The 24013-nt window shown below is 51.6% G+C and overlaps 1 protein-coding gene across 2 annotated transcripts in view; it reads left to right on the forward strand.

Moving 5' to 3' along the window:
• Positions 1 to 374: 374 nt before the first annotated feature.
• numbl (NUMB like endocytic adaptor protein) overlaps positions 375 to 24013 on the forward strand; it is a 56025-nt gene continuing 32386 nt past the window's right edge. The window contains exon 1 of one of the 2 annotated variants that reach the window (XM_035386044.1): positions 375 to 709. The gene's annotated coding sequence lies outside the window, so the exon portion shown is untranslated. The remainder of the gene's footprint in view (positions 710 to 24013) is intronic. The other variant, XM_035386043.1, reaches the window with a different exon arrangement.

The raw sequence follows: 24013 nt of genomic DNA on the forward strand, positions 1-24013 counted from the left end.
TGACTAACGCGTGGCAATCATAACAATAATTTGCTAAATAATTTGTGCACATATTACATTGCCAATAATGTTTTCCGGTTAAAACACCGAAATGATAGCATTAGGGCCACATCAAACATCCATCTTAGTGAACAATAAATTAAAAACCTATTCTACCCCTCTATTGCGTGTCGTTGCATAAATCTCAAAACGGGGAAATTACTAACGCAATAATTCTCGGAAAGCAAGGTCGGTCGCCGAGGCCGCACATAAAACGTTTCATTTGCCGTGATAAGTTCATTGCGGCAATTTAGCAGTCAGAAAGGGTTAAGCGGCACGCTGCCTCGCTTCTTATTAAACATCAATAGGGAAAATGTATTTGCATGTTCTGGCCGGCTGTGCCAATGGGCGCGCACAGAAGGCAGGGCCAGCGGGTGGAGCCGCGAGAGGAGCCCAATCTGTGCGCCAGCAACTGCTCAGTCAACAACAAAAGCAGTAAAGACTGCAACAAAGTGGTCGATTTCTTTTCCTCTTCTTCGTCCTGATTTTTTATTTTATTTTAACTGGCCGTTTCTGGAGAAGAAACAAGTGCACTGGGCGTAATTCTTCCGGTCGTTTCTGCCCTTTTTAATTTAATAAAAAAAATTGTGCAATTACATTTTCTTCACAACATTTGGTTTGGATTACACAAAAGGCGCTACGGACACTAGCTAGCATACTATCCTATACGGTGAGTTCCATTTATACACATTTTTGCTATAATTTTTTCCGGTGCTTTGCTTTTTGATAGAATAATTGCGATTTAGAGGGTTTAAGCAGTGATCGTGATTGTTATTGGTCAAGGAAAATGCGAATGCATGAGAGTATGTCTTTTAGTCGAATATCAATGTGGTTTTAAGGAATGGTTGTGCGTGAGTTAAATGAGAATAATTTTGCCACGAGAATGCTGTTACTCATGCAAAGCATAGTTTTAATTTTTTAACGAAAGGATACAAAATTTTCTCTGGAAAAGAGGGAACGGGAGACATTGAGAGGTACAAAATGTGTACGTGCCCTCCAGTTAGCCTGTCAGCATTGCTTTTAGCCTTGTTGCTTTGAAATATCCGGGGAAAAAATGAAATATCTTTTGAGTTTTATGAAATATAGTCGAGGACTTGACTATGATAAAAATTAGTAACGGACTTTTTGCTTTTGTTGGTGCCTAGGATTTATTACCAGATGAACATTTCGATAAACCCACTATTTTCTAAGATTACTTTTGCAGAGGCAAAGTTGCTTATTTATGCACGAGACGTAAATTTCAAAAACGCGCCCTGTGTTACAATACGCTGTGTGCAGTGAATCTCGGCCTCGCATTTAGACTACCTACTGGTGCAGTTCAGTGTGGAGCAGACGTCTTTTTGAAGTTCCCCTTTGATGAGTGGTAAGTTCACTTACATTGCCGGTTTAAAAAGTGTGGGGATCATTTCGGTTCTAGCTGTATGTAAACTAAAACATGGTTGTGCGGATTACGAAGGCCTATTTCTCCATCCAGGGGATGTAGTTGCACTTGAGGAGTAGAGAGAATTTTTGCTTGCTTATACCTCAGGGTGTTGCTCATTTATTCAAGACAACATGATTCGCACATTTTTCCAAGGTATTGGTCACTGTTGTGCCATTACATTGTTTGGTAGAAAAAGAAGTCCCTGCAATTTCATTGTATAGCATATAGATTGAATCGGTCATCTTGGAAACCATGGATACGGTACAGACAGTTGGAAATACTGTATATAGGTCACTGCTGTTGAGAATAATTTTAGATGACATTAGAAATACGTTGTTGAAATGTTATGATAAGGATACAGAATCAGCTTGCTTTGTCTGAGAATATAATTTTATGTTGTCCATTCATTTAATATATTTTTGTGTAGTGTGAGACATCTTTGATTTATAAGTAACCTTCTTACCCAGCCACCCACACACACACACACTCCACTCAAAGCTATCGCATGGCTTCATTGGAACCTCATGTGGCCAGAAATCCCCAAAGTGGTTTCCCAAGGTTTTTCCAGAACGAGCCGAAGGAATTCTCAGAAAAGAAGCATGGATTGAGCAGTCCTCCTCTATCTGTGCTCCTCTCTCAGATGCATGCACACGCTTACTGTGCTACGGTGAATCCAGGAACAAGAACACAGGCACTGGCTCTGCTCTTCTGTGCTGTGATTTCGGCTGAAGCATCATGTGTTGAGTGGCATGTGTTGAGTGGACTAGAGACCTCTCGCCCGCCTGGCATCGTTTGCGTGCGCCGTAGCGGTGTTAAGCAGCTTGCGTTGCGTTTTTTACATTTTCATTGCGAGTCCAGTCTATTAAGGGGTATTTCGGCGCTCAACAGTTTCCTTCCTGGGGAAAGGTGGAGGAAACGACTGAGCTGAGAGGGAAATGTGGGAACGGGAGCTGGAACTTCTGAACCCGGCCCGTTAGGGAATGCCAGACAGGCTGGAAATATTGCCGAGAGTCGGGAGGGTAATGGCCAGCATTTGTCTGCGCTGTCTTTTTTTTTTCCCCCTCCAGCAATTAATGCAGGGACCTACCTGGGCTCGGGCTCAGAAATCTCCCCTCTGGGCTTTGGGTGGGCGCTGCTGAAAGCTTTACGGCCGGCCGGCCTGATTCTGACTCCCGGTCACTCGTCACGGTGAGATACGGAGGCGGCGTACCGTGATGATTAGGGAACTGGGCCGGTAACTCAGTGGTCGCGGGTTTGAGTCCCACGTGGGGCACAGCTCTATTGCGCATCCACATGGGACTGCTAAATGTCAAAGCGCGATTGCGCGCTTGGGCAGATTTCGAGATCTCGCATTGGGGATTTGGATGTGTCCCAGGAAAAGTGGACCGGTTTTGCTCAGGAAAGCTTCCACAATTTGTCCTTTACGATCGGGAGGGGGGAATGATTTTCAGGCAGTTCAGGAGAGCTGATGTGGAAAGCAGTTTCCCTCTCCGTGTTAACGCGCGCGTTTTTGCCGCGGTCGTTTCCGTGCCGCCAGACGAGCGGTGCTCAGGCGCAGAGCGGCAGCATGGCGACGGCGGCGGCGACGGAACCCTGCAGCCGCTAATAGGATGTGAAACGAGCGTGAAATTAAATGAGCGCGAGGAGGAGAGGTTCTGGGATCCGGACCCGGGGTAATTTAACGGAGCCGGGAGGACGGGGCCGGACGGAGCCGGACTCTGCCGGCCCTCACGCTCCCCCGGGATGCGTTCAGAACCTCCCGGCCGCCCCCCCCCCCCCCCGTCCCCGGGTCCCTGGTGCCGCCGTGTGAGGACTCGCCCCTGGGGAACGTTTTCAGCGTCGCGCGGTAGCGGAAGCATTTTAGCGCCGGTCTCCCCACCTGTTCACGGCTGAGAGGGAGGGGCGCGTGACGCGCACAGCAGGTGTTTTTGTGGGGGGTGGGGGGGGGGGTGGGTATTGATTTATCTCTGTGGGGGGTAGGGAGGGGGCTGGCCAAGTGGAGGCAGGTCCCAGGATGGGTCGTTATTTGGCTTTTTTTTTTTTTTTTGGTGTCGCAGTTTTCCGCACCTGGATGACAAAGCCTTTATTTTGTGTGCGTGGCAATGTCATATGGCAGTGGTTTTGAGTGTGTGTGTGGGTGCATGTGTGTGTGTGTGTGTGTGTTTTTCGTGTGTGCGTTTGTGTGCATGCCTATGTGCGTGTGTGGATGCCTCTGTGTGTATGTGTGTGTCTGGCAATGTCAGTGTAGCAGTACTGTGTGTATGTGTGTGTGTGTGTGTGTATGTGTTTACATGTAGATTTTCCGAGGGCCAGACATTCCTGAGCACAAAGCCGTGCATTGAGGGTGGTCTGGGAGACCCCTCTCCCTGCAGTCCCCCTCATTCCTGTCACATGAGCTGTATTTACACCCCTGGGACGGGACGCGGGGTGGTGCGGCTCCCAGTGACTACGCTCCCGGGCTGCCCCGACTCACACCTGACCCCCTGCCCCCCCCCCCACCCCCGAACAGCACCCTGTGACGTCCTAGGACATCCATTGCAGGAGCGAGCCTGTTCTCAAAGCAGAGCTTCTCTGTAGCTCTCTCTTAATGGGGACAGAAAAGCTCTGCCAGGGACTTCGCGAATGGTGGAAACGTTTTTCTGCTTTTCTGAGCTTCGGGAGGGAGCGGCGATGTGGACGCCGGTGCTCTGCTGCTTTTGGGCCGCTGAGGTCAAACCGTCCGTGTGTGGGACGGCTGAAGAAGGCTCCAGCGTCCGAGCCGCTCGCTGTTCTCTGACTTCCTTTGTCTCACGCGGGTGTCCCCCTGACGTCAGGTCTGGAGCCGCTGCCCCTTTGTGTTGCCGACGCCCAGCAGGCGCGCTCGCCGGGGGACGGGAGCAGCTGTTTCTACAATGGGAGGGGTCAAAGGTCGCCCAATCAGCTGCGGGCCGGGCCGGGCGTCTTTGTGAGCGCCGGGGCGTGACCGTCAAAACACACGGACCGGACGCGCTTCCCACCCGCGCTGAAGAATGCTGTTTGGAAAAGCTCTTCCGCCAGGCCCCGGCCTGCCGCTTCCGAACAAGGGGCGGGGCCAGAGGGGACAGGGCGGGGCGGGGGAGGTGATTGATACAGAGGTTCCCATACACCAGCGCCTTCTTCTTCTTCTTACTCGACCGTGTGATTGTAGACGGTGTACGGGAGGAAACGTCGGGGCGTAGCGGCAGAGCGTTTCTCTTCCGTGCTTTACGCTCGCCTGGTGAGCGCTGCTCGCCTCGTCCGCCGCAGCGGAGCTCCTGCGCCCCCCCCCCCCCGCGCGGCGGCGGGTGACGGCCGCCCGCAGACGAAGCGCTCCCGCGTTCCGTTTAATCCCGCTCTGCGCCGGCTGTCTCCACGTCCACCAGGAGGGACTCCGTTTGCGTCTGCCAGATTAATCACAGAGAGAAGAGAGCGCGCGATGGATGGGCTCTAGCCAGAAGGAAAATAAAAGCCATTTGTCCCAGTTTTTACATTTTCCCCCCCCCCCCCACCATTCTGGCTGAAAATCCTCGGGTTGCCTTGAATTGATTAAATCAAAATCCTCTTTTCTTTTCCGCTGCAGGGCCGAACGGTTCTGAGCACGGAGAGGAACGGTTCCAGTGGTGTTTACACCTGGAAACGGTTTGGCGCGGAACGCTTACAAACCGTGCCCAGTGCCGCAGAACCATTTGGGTGGGCGGGCTTAATGACGTAGGTATTCACTGATTGGTTTCACATTACGTCAGTTTTGTGACTCCGCATCTGGTCTCTTCACGTCTTCTTTCAAACTGTTTCATGGTCAGTGGAGGATACGCTAAAAAGAAAAACCAAAAAGTGACCAAAATACACGGAATCCTTGTCCATATCGTCAGCCAACGAAACGGAACATAACAAAAACAAAACAGAATGGGGAGCGACGACAACAACTGGCGCATAGTTATTACACACACAACGGGACACCATCGCTGATCCACCACGTCACTTGCTGTCCTCACTGGTTTTTCTTAGATACTTCCTGGTCCTGGTTTTAGCAGCCCGACAGATGGAAACAGAAACGGTAGCCGTTCCCACGAGTCCTGAGCAGCGTGGAGCGGCCCTGGTAACCGTTCGGCCCCGCGGTGGAAACGAGGCTATAGTGTTGGGCTTTCAGCTAGAGGATATGTCAGTGTGCCTGTATTTCCTGTTCAGTACATAGGGTTCACAGAGTCAGCATAGCCATTTAGCTTCATGTCAAAAGCACAGGTATTCCTACATGGCACATCTTTTTCATAAAGTGGCTGTGCCACACATTTAATTCAGGTGGCAGTTTTGAGTGGCCAGTGAGCTTATGGGTAATATTTGTAAGATTATGGGTTTATGGCATGTTTATGCTGTAGGGCATCTTAATGTGACCTTGCATTTAGCAGTGCATTATGGTGTGTATGTGTGTTTTCCTTGTGGGTGTGAGACCTGTAGATTGTGGGTGTGCAGTCGTTTATTTGACTTCCTCTGACAGGATGAAAGGATGTAAGGAAGGGGATCGCCCCCTGCGCCCCTCCCTCCCCCAATCAGATTGGCCGGGACACGGGGGGGGGATCAGAGCTGTCCTTTCGCATTGGCTACGGCTGCACCTGAGGGGCTGTGAGAGAGAGCCTGCTGGCGCCAGCTTAGAGAGAGAGAGACAGAGAGGGGGAGAGAGAGAGAGAGGCAGAGAGGCAGAGAGAGAGACAGAGAAGGAGAGAGGGAGAGAGAGAGACAGACAGACAGACACAGACAGAGAGAGAGAGAGAGAGACAGCGAGAGGCAGAGAGAGAGAGAGAGTTAGAGAGAGAGGGAGAGCGAGAGAGGCAGAGAGAGAGAGAGACTGAGAGAGGGAGAGGCAGAGAGAGGGAGAGAGAGAGAGAGAGAGGTGTGTGCTAAAGAGAAAAGGGGAGAAAGGAAGAAAATGGAAAAATCAAGAGGAGGCATGGAGAGAGAGAGTGTGAGTGTGTTAGAGTGCTCTGCACACGTCCGTCTGCACCTGCCTGTTACTCAGACTGGAGCTGCCTCTCTGTCGGTGAATGGCCTGATTTGGGTTGGGTTGGGTCGGGTTGGGTCACCACAGCCGAGGCCACCTGGGGTCATGCAGCTTATTCACCACAGTGCTTAATGTCGCGCCATCTGACCTGTTCTGTCCCTGCATTTTGCGCGAAGGAACACCTGAAATAACAACTAAATGCATTTTAATGTGTGTAGGCGTAATACAACACAATGGCACGGGACTGAAAATTGATCCCGCAGAACTACAGTTTCAGCAGACGTGCGCCACCGTACGTAACCGTATAAAACCTCTTCCTCCTGAGTTTGCCCGCGTGATAATTGCATTATTGTGGCGGGACGCCATTAACGGATTGTGATTCTGTTTGTTTTGAAATCTGACGAGATTTTGGCCCTCATACACATGAAGTGTGTCTGCCAGACAGTAGAGGGGCTAATTAAGGGCCAGGAGAGAAAGGCCTTTTCACTGATGTGTGCGTGTGTGTGTGTGTGTGTGTGTGCGTGCACATGCTTGCGTGAGAGAGGGAGAGAGAGCTTCTGCTGTTTCATTTGGAGCACTGTAATTAAAACTGGAGATAGGCTCTTGTTCTCCACTGGGCGCTTCTTTTAATCACGTTTGAAGCTTTGCGCTCAAGATCGCCTCCACCCCCCCCCTTCTTTTTTTTGCTACTGTGACAGAGGAAGAATGGGAACTGTGGAGCTGAACTCAAAGGAAAGGGAAGGAAAGCAGTCGCCTGCTCAGTCCACACAGAGGAAGTCTCTGCCAGCTTCAGGGCTTGTGTAACCTTCAACCCTTTGAAGAGTAGGCTTTTTGAATTTTTTTTTCCATTTTTCCCCCCAAATTCTAAGTCAGTGTTCCAGAACTCCAGAAAATTGCTTTCGTTTACCAGTAGTGATTAGAATGATCAGCATTAGAGTGTTCAGTTAAGAACATTGTAATCACTATTTGTTATCTTGCACTTTAAAGGGTTAAATGGCTGTGTTGGCCATTCTCATTCTGACAAAGGCCCAAGGTCACCTCAGAGATCTCCATGGCGTGAGTGGTGCCTGTTCTCAGCAAGCTGTTCTGAATCACCTGCACTGCACGACTGCTCCAGTGGGGGGCAGTAGGCCCAGTTTGGGACCAGAGCTTCCAGCTAATGTAGGGTTGAGGTTCAGCCCCTAAGTGGGGTTCTGCCTTTGCCCCCTGGAGCGAAGCACTTAACCTGATGTGCCTTTGTAAATATCCAGCTGCAGAAAATGATTAAATGCAAATGGCTCTGTACGTCACCGTGGAAGAAAACAAATAACATGAGGTAATAAAGACCTGGAAGGGGGCCCACAGGACCAGGTTAGCCCCCTCTCCCCCCCTTCTCTATGTTGTACTGGAGTTGCAGTGTTTGTGCTGGAGTCACAGAGTTTGCGCTGGAGTCACAGAGTTTGCGCTGGAGTCACAGAGTTTGCGCTGGAGTCACAGAGTTTGCGCTGGAGTCACAGAGTTTGCGCTGGAGTCACAGGGTTTGTGCTGGAGTCACAGAATTTGTGCTGGAGTCACAGAGTTGGTGCTGGAGTCACAGTGTTTGTGCTGGAGTCAGAGTTTGCGCTGGAGTCGCAGAGTTTGCGCTGGAGTCGCAGAGTTTGCGCTGGAGTCACAGAGTTTGCGCTGGAGTCACAGAGTTTGCGCTGGAGTCACAGAGTTTGCGCTGGAGTCACAGAGTTTGCGCTGGAGTCACAGAGTTTGCGCTGGAGTCACAGAGTTTGCGCTGGAGTCACAGTGTTGGTGCTGGAGTCGCAGAGTTTGTGGTGGAGTCACAGAGTTGGTGCTGGAGTCACAGAGTTTGCGCTGGAGTCACAGAGTTTGTGCTGGAGTCACAGAGTTAGCGCTGGAGTCACAGAGTTGGTGACTTGTCCAGCGAGACGCGTAACGCTGCTAGCGGTGACTCCTCTCTGAATGAGGGGATTGACGCTGAGACTGCGTCCGGCTGGCGAGCGCGTCGCTAGCTGCATTTCGCGCGTCGCGGTTCTGGCTGTGACATCCCTGCAGGGCTGGCGGCTCGCGGCACAGCGCCCGGCCCCTTCATGGCCTTCGTGAGCCGTTGCCATGGTTGGTAATGGGCCTAATTTGGCGCACCTGGTTTGGCACAAGGGGGAATAGGCTTTATCAGCTACTCAGCACTCAGTCTCCTCCCCCCTCCCCCCCTTCTCTGCCCCTCCCCCCCCCCCCCGGCCTGCCTCCAGCTGTGGTCCAGATGTGACGGGACAGCCCAGCTGTGACCAAGGGCCCCCCAGGGAGGCGGGTAGTGGGGGAGGGCAAGGGCGTCGGATTTCACCGGCAGGCGATACCCCTCCCTGCCCGCCCGCCCCTGAGACTGGGGCAGTCTCTGTTTGTGCTCTGCTCCTGGGCTGGAGAATTTAGCGCTTTCTTTCAGATCTGAGTGTGCCGCACGTGTCGTGTGTCGGACCATCAGGGACCCTGTTGATGACTGAGAGGGGGAGGGAGAACAGAAAACCCCCGTGAAGGCCAACTGACACGCCAGCCTGTCCGAACAGTCGGACCGATATTGAGCATCGCACACAATCTGTGGATACGGATTATAAATCATTTTATTTATTTTTTTCCTCAAGCGCACATCTTAGGGTTGAAATGGTTCTCCCTTGCGAGCTCTCGGATCATGTGACTGCACAATCGTCTCAGGCATCTGATTTTTGGCAACTTCATAGCTCTCATTCGCTAGTTAGGCATTCACGATATTTTGAGGTGTTGGCTGATAGATTTGTTGCATGATGGATAGCGACTAATATGAGGTGTCAGAGGAGCAATGCTGGGCTTGCAGAGATGATTGTCATGTTTAAGCAGGAGTAGGAATTCTCTGCTCTACTGTAGCCCTTTAAATGTTTTTTTTATGACTTTAGACTAAGCCAGTATCGAGCTGTCGGTAACGCGGCCCTCCACCATTTTGAAATTTTAATGAACACCCTCCGGTTCATAATCCTTTCAGAGTGTCCCCTAACTTTGTTAACATTGACTGTGTTCTACCGGTTTGTGGAAAAATATTAAATGTAAATCAAGTTCAGATGAATCAGTTTTGATGTTAGCAGTAATCATAGCAGCAGTCTTCCCGTGTGTGTCACAATGCATTGGCCACTTAATACGAAACACTGGTGTATTGGAACTACTCCTAACTTTTCTATTAGCCAGTAAACAATGTATTGAACCTTTTCTTCTATGCCTTGTTTTTCTATCTATTAGGTGCCCTAAGTATTAGGCTAAATATTAAACAGAAAATCTGCAATGGTCACTGTCAGCCAGGAAAGTCATACACCATTTTATTCAGGACCAGTTTGGCCAATAGAGGAAATACTTAGTGAGAATTTCTCAGATGCAGGTTACACCTGGTACTGTCTGACTTTTTTCACTAAGGGAGATTAAAAAACTGTAAAAGATAGCAGCTGAACTGCCTTCCTGCCAGCTGAAACATCGGCATTGACATCGGCCTTGAGAAATCCATATCAGTCTTCCCCTAGTGCTCGGAGCAGTGTTGAAGTCGTGTGTGGGGACTGTTCCCTTAATTTCACAAAGGGTGAATCGACTCCCTTATGGATCACTGCCCTTGTACCATTGCGCAAGAATACTTGAACTGATTTTCTCCTGCTATAAAAACAGGACTTGGGCTGTGTAATATGTTAGCATGGAGAGCCTTTCCTGCACAATTGGGTCTGTCTCACACACTAAGTCAAGTACTGAAAGTGCATAAATGGGGAAGACTGCTCAGCCATGCTGAGAATAATTCCTGGTTTGGGCCCAGTTTCATATACGCAGTGAAAGTGAACCGTAGCTCAGAGACACAGGCTGTCGTACTACTGTGTGGTCGTACCATAAAGAAAATTTAGCAGTATACTCGACAGCGTTAAGCCTGAAATTCTATTTACAGTTCCTGCTTCGCAGTTTGATTAGAGAGATTGACTCAACAAACTTTGAGCAGTGTTGCTTTCTTCACTACTGAGACAGTTTAAAGTATTCAAATTCTTACAGGAAGTGTGTAAACGTACGGAGTGAGTGGTGGCCATAGCAACCGACTTCTATTGAAATCCATTACCGGAATTACGGTCCCTGCAGAAACAAACGCTTGGCAGTTGAATAATGGCGGAGCTCTGTGCTCACACATGGCCGCTTGGCCTCAGCTGTGAGTCTCTGCGGCGTCTCGGTCCAGTGAAGCTTGTGCGGGTTTTTTCGGGAAGTCTTATTACATTTTCGCAGCGGACCAGCTGGCCGCTCCGCGAATGGCCGACTCCGAAAATGAGAGGCTGTTCTGGTCCGGCCGCCTGAACGTGCGGCGCTGGCGCCGCGGGCGGCGGCTCCGCTGCTCACCGCCGCCGGTCTGGCGGGGGCGGGCGGGTCCGGACCGAGGCGGCGCACCTCTCCCGGGTCCCCTCGCCGGGCGACGGGTTCTCCCACCGCTTCTACCGACCAGAGCCGACCCTGAGCCGACCGGAGGAGGACGGGTCCCCCCCCTTGAGCCTGGTTCCTTCTGAGGTTTCGTCCTATCTGCCACAGGGAGTTTTTACCTTGCCACTGTTGCTTTAGGCTTGCTCCTGTGGGGGTCAAGGCCAGGGTTTTCTGTGAAGTGCATTGTGACAGTTGTTTGTGAAATGCACTATATAAATAAATTTTGGTTTGGTTTGATTTGATTTGGTTCTGCCCAGCCAGTCACGGTGACGCCAGGCCGGATGCACAGCCGGACGGGGGGGGGGGGGGCCCATCGGTCTGTTATTCTCAGGTGGAGCCTCGCCGCTTACGCATCAGCTCTTTAAAAAAAAAAAAAAAAAAAAAAGTTTCTTGCCGTGTAAGTGACGCACGGCGAAGGGCCCTATACCTCACCCTCTCCCTGGGCATCGCTCAGCCAGCAAGCTGAAACTGAAGCCCAGGCTAATGTGCTGAAGTGACAACGCGTGCGCAGTTTGATTTGTGTGCAATAAACCGCTCAAAACGGATACTGAAACATAACCAATCGGATCGAGATAAAGAGATGACTTCCACAGCTGTGGAGATTTTATGAGCCGGAGAGAGCACAAGCAAGAGAAGGTTAAAGGGAAGAGAGAGAGAGTGCACGTTTGAGAGCGAGGAAGAGCACGTTTGAGAGCGATAGAGAGAGAGAGAGAGCAAGCGCAGGATAGAGGGGAAGAGAAGGGGAAAGGGAGGAGAGAGAGAGGCAGAAACACGACTGACTGAATTTCATGTTTCAGACTTGGGGAAGCAGAAAAAGGAAAAGAGAACGAGGGAGAGGAGAGAAAGAAAGGGGGCAAGAGGCATCAGAAATCCTTTTTATATAACAGAATCTGTCTGTCGCTCTCCGTGTGCACCTCGGTGAAATCAATATGTCTGGCTGGCTCCCGCTCCACACCGGCATTTATCATTCTGTTTGTCTTGGTGTGTTTGGAGTCTGACCCGCCCTTCCACTGCTCTCTCTCTCTCTCTCTCTCTCTCTCTCTCTCTCTCTCTCTCTCTCTCTCTCTCTCTCTCTCTCTCTCTCTCTCTCTCTCTCTCTCTCTCTCTCTCTCTCTCTCTCTCTCTCTCTCTCTCTCTCTCTCTCTCTCCACTGCTCTCTCTCTCTCTCTCTCCACTGCTCTCTCTCTCTCTCTCTCTCTCTCTCTCTCCACTGCTCTCTCTCTCTCACTCTCCCCTCCGCGCCTCTGGCCTTGAAGCCAGCTGGAAAGTGAGTCTTTAAACAGCGGGAGGAGACCACAGGCCCTGATTGGGCAACGAGCAGGTAATGAGAGGTTCGGCATTAAATTAGTCATATTGCTCTGCTTGCTGTTGATTCCTGCTCCGGCCCCCCTCCCTCCTCCCCTTCTCTGACTCTTTATTCCGGCTCTTTCTGTCCCCTGCTGGGGCTTCCGGTACAGAAGGGGGGGGGGGGGGGGGGGGGGGGGGGGGGGGTACAGAAAGGACCGGGGGCTTGGGACATTACATTACGATTACATTTATTTGGCAGGTGCATTTATCCGAACTAATGTACTATAAGTGCATACTGAAGGTAAGTGGAACAACTACAAAACACAGGTCCGAGAGGGTACAATACTCATTACAAGGAGTCAAACTTGGAGGCAAGACAGCGAGCTACACCATCAAGATAACAAAGTGCAATATAAGTGCTGGAAGGAGGTACATGTGTAATATGGAAGTGCTACAGCAACAAAGTAGGAGGATACAAGTGATAAGAGCGATCCTATATTGGGAGTGCCCCGCAGAGTAGTGATAGTGATTTTTTTTTAAAAGAAGGGGGAGGGGCGGGTTCAGAAAGGGGAGAGTGGGTGGAGTCTTGCTGAAACCAGCTCAAGCGCCATGAAACGTCATGGAGGACAAACCTGGTTGGGATGGCCCATCTGTCCATCAGTCTGTCACATTCTCAGGACGCCCCCTTTTCATAGTAATAATAATAATAATACATTTATTTTATATAGCGCTTTTCAAGAACTCAAAGACGCTTTACAATAAGTGGTACATACATGCATACATACATACAATGATACATACAATTCAGAGAGGAAAAAAAAAAGGGGGAAGACCAACATCAAGGGAATAGAGGTGAGTTTAAGGCGTGATTTGAAGGAGGTGAGTGAGTCTGAGGTACGGATGTCAGGGGGAAGGGCATTCCAGAGTTTGGGGGCGGACTTATTATAGTACTTACAGTCTTGCCTTCTTTAGGATTGCATAGGACTGCCCTGCGTATAAACCTGGGATTTGGGGAAAATGAGTTGGTGGGGAAAAGAAAATAATGGATCACTGTTACGGATCCGTCACGCGTGTAGTTTTATTACGTAACAGTGTGCTCATTGTGTTTTGGATAGCTCAGTACGCCCAGGACAAAGTGGGGACGTAGCATGGCTGTGACCACCACACTCAGCACTCTGCACTTGGTACAGAAGGGCAGGTGCAGCAAGTAGAACAGCAGTCCACATCCCTGTCTCTGCTGGTGTCAAGGGAGGCGATTGCCCCTCGCTTCTGACATCACCGTATTTAGTATTATAAATATCGTTGAACTGAACTGGGTGAATTTTCCATTTAAGTAGCCTATCTGGAATAGTGACATCAGTAATCTGTGTTAATAAGAAACATATTCTTATTCTCTCTGTGTGGACTGTGGATGTGAAAATTTTTAATGTAATTTAATTCTTGAAACAACATTATGCTTAGAAATTATGCTTACATTTATTAATTAATTGAACTATCCATATGGTGCGCGATAGGATTGCTAGATACAGTACGTCATTTCCCGGTACATTATAATATTCTATTGCTTGTAGTTGCCGCAAGAGCAAGTGAAACCTAATTCAGAGATGGTTTGTTGCTGCTTTTACATGCTGATTTTTTTCTTTCTCTTTGGCTAATAAACATTCAGCTATCGCCGTCCCCCACAGACACAAACAGCGTAGCCTCGCTCCGATTTCTAAAGCAAACATTATTTAAAATGCTAATGCGAACAGTGTCCCACTGCATTGCCCTACGGCATAAATATTGCGCTTAAAATAGTAACTAAGTAAACACTCGCACGTCATTGAAATTACGAGTTTAAAAAAACATTTATAATGGAGTAAATCCTGGATGGTATTATAATGTGAAGAAACTGGATAGCTCAGTGACTGTGACCCTTTAACTGTATAAAGGGGATTTAGCCTAATTGTGCGGTGCAGTAACATTTGCTGTCTGCTTCTTAAGGATGTTTTAACATAACCAATGTTTTGCCTTTTGGCCTTTGACGCTAAAACTACTCTAAAGTAGAGTAACAACATTTTGGGAGTATTTACGAGGACGGCTTACTGCTAAATTTTGCAGTTGTTCATCTAGGGAAAATCTTTATAAAATCATAAAATGTTTTCTGAGTTCTTGTTTTAAACATTGTACGGTAAAGGGTTAAAACTCCTGGCATGCGGATCACTCTGTCACTGTATGTGTACCGCTGCATATGCTGATTGAATCTGTTCTGGTTTAGATTTCAGATTTATATTGTCTCCTGTTCATTTCTCTTCAGCTACAAGTGCAGTGTACATTTTAATTCTCTCTGATGTCTGCTAGGCCTCTTTTTTCTGTAGCGCTGACGTTTAGCGGTGTCCTGACGCGGCTGTGAGACGCGCGTATCGATCTCACGCTGTAACGAGCTGAATTCGGCGCGTCGGCGTTTCCTGGCGGGCGAAAACGCTTGGCGGGCGAGCGGCGGCGTTCGAGCGTCTGAAGCGCTCCGCCCTTCCCGACCCGGCTCCACATTTTTCCGCTGCTTTTATTTACTCTGGTGCTCTGCAGGCTCGCCTCCGCGCGGTTTCGGCATTCCTGCGGCCCCCGGGGGGGGAGGCCCGGAGGAAAACCCCGCGCCCAGCGGCGGCGCTTTGAAGGCTGCCGGCCGGGCGGCTCCGCCGGCAGGGGTTCCAGCGGCGTCCTGGGAAGACCGCTCGGCTCGGCGTTCCTCCTCCCGGCGGCCGCTGTTTCCGCGATCCCTGCCTTTTCCCGCCTCTCCCGCGTCTCCGCGCAGAAGGAGCCGCTGGAAGGCCGAGCGGCCCGGTCTGACCGGGGTTCGGCTGTCCGGTTCGCCCTCGTCATCCCCGTTACCCCACGGGTCCTCCCCTCTGTCAGGAGAGCTGGGCGGGAGGGTTGGGTTGTGTGACGTGCCCCCTCCCCTCTCCTGAACCCCCCCCGCTGGCTGCTGTTTACCCACTCAGACTCGATGCGCCTCACCCTCACACTTCTAACGGGCCCCCAGGTGGTCTCCGGTGTCTGCTGGGAACGCCGCTCCTCCTCCATTCCAGCGACGGGGGGGGGGGGGGGGGGCTCTGCATTTTAACAACACAGGTGCGGGCCACGGAGTGAATACCGCGCATAAACATTTTCATCCGCGGTCATTTCGGGAGTTTCGGGCTCGCGGTGGGATGGAAATGGATATTCCCGGGAATGAGGGATTCCTCCTCTTTTCCCACAGAAGGAGCGGGTTGGAAGTGGAGGGATCAAAGGAGGGGTGGTTGCTGGCTACGGGGCGTTTTTATTTTTCGTTTTTAATTAGCGCCTCGTGTGGGTTCCCCTGAGAACGCCTGCGGGCCCAACCGCACGGTTTTAAAAGTCGCTTAAGTGCTCTGCTTAAAAAGCGAAGGACGCAGTGCAAGTTTAGCACAACTGAGCACCTCATTTACATTTTTAAGATTCAGTCGCTCTGTTAGAATCGGGGGGGGGGGGGGGTCCTGCTCGTAAAGTAACAACTAAGTAAACTTGTTCTTGGGAGACTACCTGAAGGTGCTTTTTTTTAGATGGGAGAATGCAGACCCTGGGCTAAGTTAGATCCTCTCTTTAAACTCTCTTTCAGCTCTCCCCAAAGGCGCTGTTCCTGACCCTTCCGTTGCTTGTGGGAAAAGCCATATTTTTTGCTAATTTGATTTCCCACACAAGCTGTGAACAGGCTTCTTTGATCTGGGTACACCGCTGCAGGCCTGCGACGCATTAGCCCTCCGCTGCGTCTCTGCCCCCCCCTCCCCCCCCCCCCCCCCCCACACACACCCCACCCCAGCGTAAAAGGCCTGTGCTCACGTCCTCTCTGAGCCCCGCTGTGTTCTCTCAGGCCGTCTGTCTGGGCCTAGCGGTCGCCCCGGAGAGGTGGGTCCGCACGCCGTTTGATGGAATCCAGCGTCGACGCAGGAGCGCTTGCGTGTGCGAAGTGAGGCCCTCTGCGCGAGCCAACGATTTGGGGCGCTTGCGGTTTCCAAAAAAAACAGTGCTCATCCAAAAAGATGAGCCACAGCTTTTTGGCTCAAAATTCAAAAAGCTTTTTTGGCTCATCAGTGACTTTTTGGAATTGGCATTGGAAAGCGCTTCATATAGTTGTAACTGTGTGCATGTGTGTGTGTGTGTGTGTGTGTGTGTGTGTGTGTGCGCGCGCATGCATGTGTGTTTGGGTGTGTACGTGTGTGTGTATGTGTTGGGGAGGGTGGGTATATAAGTGTGGGAGGTCAGTAACATGATCAGTGTGAGTGTGTATGTAGGTAATTTCCTGATATGGTGGTTTTGAGGAGCAGATACGGAAACTTCCAGCACAGTAATTCCTGAAACACTCGCTGTGTGCGGCAGCCCCTGGGAAGGGTGCACCGCACTGTGGGTGAGGATGACTGCGTTCCCGGGTGGGCCGTTACCGCTGCCCTGGACCACGGTGTGTACCCTTAGCGGTTTCAGGTGCTAACGCGTGAGTAAGTGTGGAACTTTGAGAGCATGAAGTCTGTCGTCATAGCAGAGCTGCTACACTGAAAGCGAGTCTCTCTTCTGATGACATGTCCCATGTGCTGATTGGTTTGGGCAGAAAGAAAGGATGGTGAAAAAAAACAAGACAGAGCCGTAACAGAGGCCATCAGGCGGCTCTCCAGAAGGTCTCTTGTCTCGCACCCTGGTCCCATCAGCTCTGGATGACGTGTATTAAACAAAGCCACCGCCGCTGTCTTCGGATGCTTCCGCCAGGATGTTGTGTAACTACATTTCCCAGAACCCTGTGTGCAAGGCCAAGTCAGTCTCCCAGTCAGGTCACTTCCCTCTGTCCTTTCCTCATTTCACAAGCCACAGTAAAACCACATTTAGTAGCTAAGAAGCTGCAGAGGCTTTTGCCCTTTGATGACAACTTGATGACATTTTCCTCCCTATTCCTCCTTTTTCCTCTGTTTTGTTTTGCTCTTTCTTGTGGTTGACTCTATGCCTCCTCTGTAACCCCCACATTGGCCTTCCTGTTGCACTCTTTACTGCGCTAGGAGGGGTCCAACATCTTCCAGAAAGTCCGCCCCCAAAAATGTTTTGGGAAAACATTTGGATTTTTTTCAACTTTTGCTGTCCAACACAAACTGTTTGTTTCTTGAGCAGCCTGTTCTGCAGCTGTTTGAAATTCCGTCGCAGCGTTGCCTGTGTTTTGGAGCAAAGACAAAGCAGACGTGTGACCCCCTCCCCCCGCCTCCCGCCCCTCTTGTCTATCCGTGCTGGTCCACAGCTCTGGTGGGCTCAGGGGCTCATGTTTTACATAAAGCCTGTCTTAGTCTGTCCATCTGTCTGTCGTCCCCCCCCGCATCCCCCCATCTTCCTGTGTGCCACGTGCGCTGATCCGTGCTGAGAGATGGGGTGCCCCCCCCCCCCCCCCAGTGTATTCCCAGCAGGTGAGGCCTGCTTGTGTGTGTGGGTGGGTGGGGGGGGGGACGGACGGACACCTGACACATGGCAGCTGAAGCAGTGGTCAGCGATCTTGGACAGCTGGCCCCAGAAGAAGCTCGCTCCCAAATCACTACCCCCCACTCCCTACAGCTGGTTTTGTTTGGTCAGGGGTGCGGGGCGGGGTGCGGGTCGGGGGCGGGGAGCGGAGTGAGGCAGCCGTGGCACACACAGCTGGTATTAACCCCTCTTGAGCCAGCTGCTGTGGGAAGGGGCCCCCGCAGGTCTGGCCAAAGGTGACCTGCCGGCCGTCCTCTTTTCTTCTGTCCCGCCCCCCCTCCTCAGACCGCTATTGTGTCTTCAAGACCCATCCCAGCTGTTCTGAAAAATTTGACTTTTCCTTTTTTTGTGGTTGCCCCCCCCTCCCCCCTCCTTCCACCGAATAAACAAAGCCTTCAAACCCCACCCCCAGCTTAACCCACGCGTGCTCACCGACCACGCCCACCCCGAGACAATAGCCTAATTATTCACGGCGAACCGTGGCTAAACGGCGACAATCTGCCCGCGAGGCCTACGACGCTCGACAGAAGCCTGGGGGTCGGAGTACCGCAGAGGCTGGCCCAGGAGCCTCGAGGGCGGGCGGGCTGAGCCGACAGGCCGTCCCTGAGCCCCACCCTCCCCAGCCCCTCTCCTATTGTTCCATCTGTGACGAGCTACACGTGCCTCCCCATTCAGACTGGTGTGTGTGTGTGTGTATGGGGGGGGGGGGGCTATTGTGCGCTGGCCATCACGCCCGACACACGCTCACATTTGACAGGCGCACGCTTCGAATAAAGAGGCCGGGGGTGGTTTTCTCTTAATTATTTGCGGGGGTGTTGAAAAGGGGAGACGCGATCACCATCTGTGATTTGTTACCATAATCTCCCTGTCGAGAAACCCCCCTCCCCATGAAAATCCCCGTCCCCACCCTCTGGCCCGAACCCCTCTTTGTCCCAGCCACACTTTTTTGGCTCTCCTCATTGTTTTGGATTCCCTCCTTTTGGAGTTTGGAAAGCGAGTTAAAAAGTTGGGGGGAGGGAGGTGCTCAAACCTCAGACCTCTCTCTCGCCATTTACCCAAAGGCCCCATTCATGCTGGCGTCACAGAGATATTTCATCATTCCTTTAAGCTGCTCAGCGCTGTTGCAAGTTGAGGACTTGAATGTGCCTTTTGTCTGAGGGGAAGAAGCAGCTCTGGTTTCCCGGGTTTATAGCAACAAGACAAACACGAGTCTCCTGCTGGCAGTCCATTGCTAGCGCCGTTTCCGTGCGGCTGTCCCGAATTCCGCACCACCCAATTCATCCTTAATGAGCTGGAGCTTAGCACTGCCGGGCCCTCCGCTATGAACAGTAATTAGCTTTTATCTGGTGAAGGCTGCAGCGCAGCTAGAGAAAACCGCGTGCGCCGCGGAGGATTTGCATCATAAGTAGCCGTTTACAGTCCCCGCTTCCTGCTATCGTTTTTAGCCGTTCGCAAGTAGCTTTCATTTTTTTGCTCTTAAGCCTGTGTTTGCGTGGCGACCATTTTGGTTTGGTTAGTCTGTCGCCCTGTTGCCCTCCCCCCCCCGGCCGGCGAGCGGGATTTGAGCTCGCAGCTCCGGAGGCAGTTGCGGAGCCACAGTTGCGGAGCCAGCCCGTAGTGTGATGTATTCAGGCCGTGCGTACGGCTGCCTCCGTGCCCCAGAAAGTGCTGGAAGCTCTGCCCCGCCGCAGCTGCGGGAAGGGGGTGGCCGCTCCGGGGCGTGCCCCAGAAGGGTTAGCGCTAGCCGCGGGTCCAGGCTAGGGTTTAGGCGAGAGGGCGGAGGGGGCCTCCTGCCCCGGGGCAGCCTGGAGGAGGGCGGCTCGCGTCCTCGCCCGCGTGCGAGCGCTCCCGTCTCTGAGCGACGCTCCCGCCGCACCCTTGAGCTCGGCGAGGTTCGGTCTCACTCAGACCGGGCGAGGCCCGCCCAGGTGTGCAGGCGGGGCGCGAGCTGGGCTCTCAGGGAGCCCAGTGGAGGGGAGGCGGCAGCAGACGGACGGCTTTGGCAGACCCAGGATTGTCTGGGGGTCAGAGGGCGAGGAGGGACTGGGCAGAGGGGGGGGGGGGGAGGCGACGTGGCGCTGGAGGCCCCGCCCACCCCAGACAGCTGCCTCCCCGCATTAGCATGACAAAGCGCAGCGCCGCGATTATGCGCGCCGTCCCGGAGGAAGAGCGCAGCCGGCCGCCTGCTGCAGGACATCTGTGAGCCCTCAAACAACCCCAAGGCTGGAACGCGCCGGAATCGGGACGGGCGCGAGGGGGGGGGGGGGGAGGCGTTCGGCTGAGATGAAAGGAGTACTGCCTTAGGATGTCACACCCCAAAAAGCCAACTGCCAGCCAGACTTGAACGTGGAGAGGAAGCCGTGGAGTTCGTGGTTTTCTGTCACGTTCACGGTTCTGTTTCAGGGTTGTGCTGTACGTTCCTGTTTTTCTGTCATGTTCACAGTTTCATTTCAGGGTTGTTCTGTACGTTCACAGTTTCATTTCAGGGTTGTTCTGTACGTTCACTGTTCCGTTTCAGGGTTGTGCTGTACATTCACTGTTTCGTTTCAGGGTTGTGCTATACGTTCATGGTTCTGTTTCAGGGTTGTGCTGTACGTTCGTGTTTTTCTGTCACGTTCATGGTTCCGTTTCAGGGCTGTGCTGGAAAGCATTTGCAGAAATACCCTGAGGTTTTTGCAATTATCGCCTGAAGCTTTTATCTGATGATGTCGGTTTCCTGCTCACGTCTATACTCCTGTTTTTAAAGAACACAAAAGCTGTCAGTGAAGTAGCTGCCGTACGCCTCAGCCCTGAAACCGTCGCACCTTCCTCCCTGACTGCGGCTAAAGAAGGTGGCGCGGGTATGAATAACCACGGCGGTGCGTGCGTCAGCTGCTCTTCCGCTGAACGTAGAGCTGGCGTTTTCGCCGGGCGCTGTGTCCAAGCGTTCGCACGGGAGCCGTCCCGATAGCCGGCCGGCCTGCGGGTTCGAGGGACGCCTCCTGCTTTTTAAAAAATCGGCTGTGTTTATCTTCCCTTTGGGCATGAGGGGAACGGGGTCCACAGCACTGGCTGCTTTAATTAACCTCCCCCCTTCCCCCCCACCCCCCTCCCCCTGGCCCTGGCCCTGACGTTTGCATAAGTCAGAATGTGGCGAGAGAGCGTGGGTGGGCTCTCTGGTTGTAAACAGGGTGTATTCTCCACGTTTTCGCTGGGCGCTGGAGTCAGTTGTCCACCCCTGAGCCAGACAGAGTTTTTGGTTCACACCACTCTACTCTGTACCTGACCCTGTTCCTCTTCTGTTTCTTCCTTTTCTTTTTCTCTCGCTTTGTGTCCTGAAGCCATTTCTCCTTGCTTTCATCTTGCTTTTACTAAGTGTAGGGGCTGTGACTGTGTGTGTGTGTGTGTGTGTGTGCGTGTGCGTGCGCACCTGTGTGTGCGTGTGCTTGTGCACGTTTGTGTGTGTGTGTGTGTGTGCGTGCTCACGTGTGTGTGTGTGCGTGCGTGTGTGTGCGCACGTGTGTGTGTGTGTGTGTGTGTGTTGCACAGTTTGCACGTGTGCATGTTTTTTTTATGGGTCAGTGATCTGCCAGAAAAACATATTAGGATTTATTTCCAGATGTTTGGGCAGTACACAGCACACGTCATGATATTTTGTGCTAGTATGGGTAATAAACAAATAAATAAACGTGGTCAATAAACAAAGCCGTCTGCTAGCTTCGATGTCAGGTTCTTACTTTCTCTAAGTAAGTTGAGGTCCTTCGCTTGAATAACTGACATTAACACATTTCTTCATTATCAGGAAACTGATTTGAAGGTGGCGGTAAACACTGGGGTTGTACAGACTAACAGAAGCGTTGCATGTAAAAGAACTAACTTTGAAGTAACTAAATAACAAAAAGGCAGCTCCTCAGGGAAGTCATAAAGTTGAATGGCAATTAGCAGTATGTGTCAACTATAAAAGTGGTCTGACAATCAGCACTTTGAATCGTGAGTTTTCAAAGTAACATGAGGCAACTAACTGAGTTCCACTTAGTGCCCAAATTGCAGGTGCACCTGTCACAACAACTGCAGAATGATTTAATGTGGCGTGGGGAACAGTGTTGAAAATTATGACGTTATGTATTAAACACGAACTGCTTCAGCAAAGAGGCCATTAAATTGCTAAACACACCAAAACTGCAGCCTCAAAAAAATGACCACAGAATTGAATCAACAGCCCTGTGACTCAAGTCTCGTCAGAAACCGTATACCATGAGCTTCACAGAGCTGATGTATATGGCAGGGCAGCCATTTTGAAACCCTTTGTATCCTGAGCAAATGCACATAGATACATATGCTGGTGCACAGAACACAAAATCTGTGCCCCTGAGCAATGGAAAAAGTAATATAGCCCGTGGAACCGACTTCTGCTCTTTTTCCTACATCTGGACGGGTTTATGTTCAGAGAAAGCCAGAGAAAGCCAAAGAAAGCCTTCAGACCCGCAGTAGGCTATATGTTGCCAGTTGCTAAACATGGCGGTGGAGCTGTAACGGGACTGGCAGCCTTCTCATGGGAGCCATTGGGCCCCGCGATTACTCTGCTCGCTCGTATAACAGCCAAGGAACATGAAGTCGTTTTAAAAGACCAGGTGCACCCTACGGTGCAAACCCTGTTCTCTCACGATGGTCCCCAAATTCCAAGATGGTGACGGTCCCATACGCACTGCTAGACGAAATTCGAGAGTGGTTTCACGAACACCAGGATATGAAGTCAAATGCATTCCCAGGCTTCCACAGTCATCAGATATAAACATCACTGAACCTTTACGGGAAGTTTTGGAGCTTAGAGTGCAAAGTAGACTCCTACCTCCTCCATGCCTAAAATAACTGGAGGCTTTTTTTTTCTTGAAGAATGATCCAGTATCCCACTACACCCAGTTCAGAACTTGTATGGCAGCATTCCTGAGGGTTGGAAGCTGTTCTGAAGGTGATGGGTGGTCCTGCTCTCTACCATTTTCTTTATATTCATGTATTATAGGATTTTTCCATTATTTTGTCCTGTCCCTGTACATGCTAATATTGATTAATTCTGTTCATTCACTGCAGTGTATTTATGTTAGTCATTGGTACTGTGAAGCTGTGGTTAGTGCAAAATTTCTCAGGATGGTTATCATACCGTGGCAAACCCATGCCGTGACATGCCCAGGAGTGAACGATCAAAAAGGAGAAAATACTGCACAACCTTAATGCAGATCTACTTCAGTATAGTGGCTAAATCCAGTGCCATCGGTTAGCGGTTATACCAAGCTTTAAAAAAAAAATTGTATCACGATTTTCATGCATTTTGCAGGTAAAGCCGCATCATGGCTGAGACCGTGCTGGTGAGGATGTGAAATCGCCATGGCACCCGCCCGTGTGTGTGTGTGTGTGTGTGTGTGTGTGTGTGTGTGTGACTGTGTGTGTGTGTGTGTGTGTGTGTGTGTGTGTGTGTGTGTGACTGTGTGACTGTGTGTGTGTGTGTGTGTGTGTGTGTGTGTGTGTGTGTGTTTGTTTGTGTGTGACTGTGTGTGTTTGTTTTGTCCTCGGCGATGGTGCTGGTGGGGTCATACGTGAGGGGTTTTCTGGCCTCGGCTGGGTTTGGTAACGTCTGAGCGGGGGGAGCTGCTGTTCACGCGGAGGACCGAGCGCGAACAGCGTCAGCGGAGCGAGGCGCGGAGATCGCGGGATTATGCAGCAAATATCCGCCGAGCCGGCCGGGGTCTCGACCGCGTTCCGCACCGCCGCACCGCCACACCGCACCGCGCTGCCCCGCCGCACCGCCACAGCGCTGCCCCGCCGCACCGCCACCCCGCCACTCCGCCACCCTGCCTCGGGCTTGTTTCCGTCAGAGCTCCTTTCCCCAAACAGGCAGCGTCAGGCGCCCCTCTAAACCCTTGGTAGCAGCGGTTGCCATGGGACCAGGTTGCTAGGCAGCAGGAGGAGGGAGGTTGGGCTTGGGGTGGGGGGGGGGCAGATTGACGTAGATGAAGGGGAGAAATGAGAAGTCATAGCGTGACGGACCTACGCTGCCACCCTGATTGCATGCATGGTCCTGACGACTCAACAACAACGGCAGGAATTAAAACGAGAGAGAGAGAGAGCGGGAGAGACAGAGAGAGAGAGAGAGAGAGAGAGAAAGCATGAGTGAGGGAGAGAGAGAGCAGGAGAGACATAGAACGAGAGGGAGAGAGAGCAGGAGAGGCATGGATGGAGAGAGACAGAGAGAGAGAGAGAGAAAGCATGAGTAAAGGAGAGGGAAAGAGCAGGAGACATAGAAAGAGAGAGAGAAGGAAAGCATGAGTGAGGAAGAGAGAGAGAGAGCAGTGGGGGGGGGGGGGGGGGGG

Source organism: Anguilla anguilla, chromosome 12 (assembly GCF_013347855.1).
Source record: "Anguilla anguilla isolate fAngAng1 chromosome 12, fAngAng1.pri, whole genome shotgun sequence".
NCBI lineage: Eukaryota > Metazoa > Chordata > Actinopteri > Anguilliformes > Anguillidae > Anguilla > Anguilla anguilla.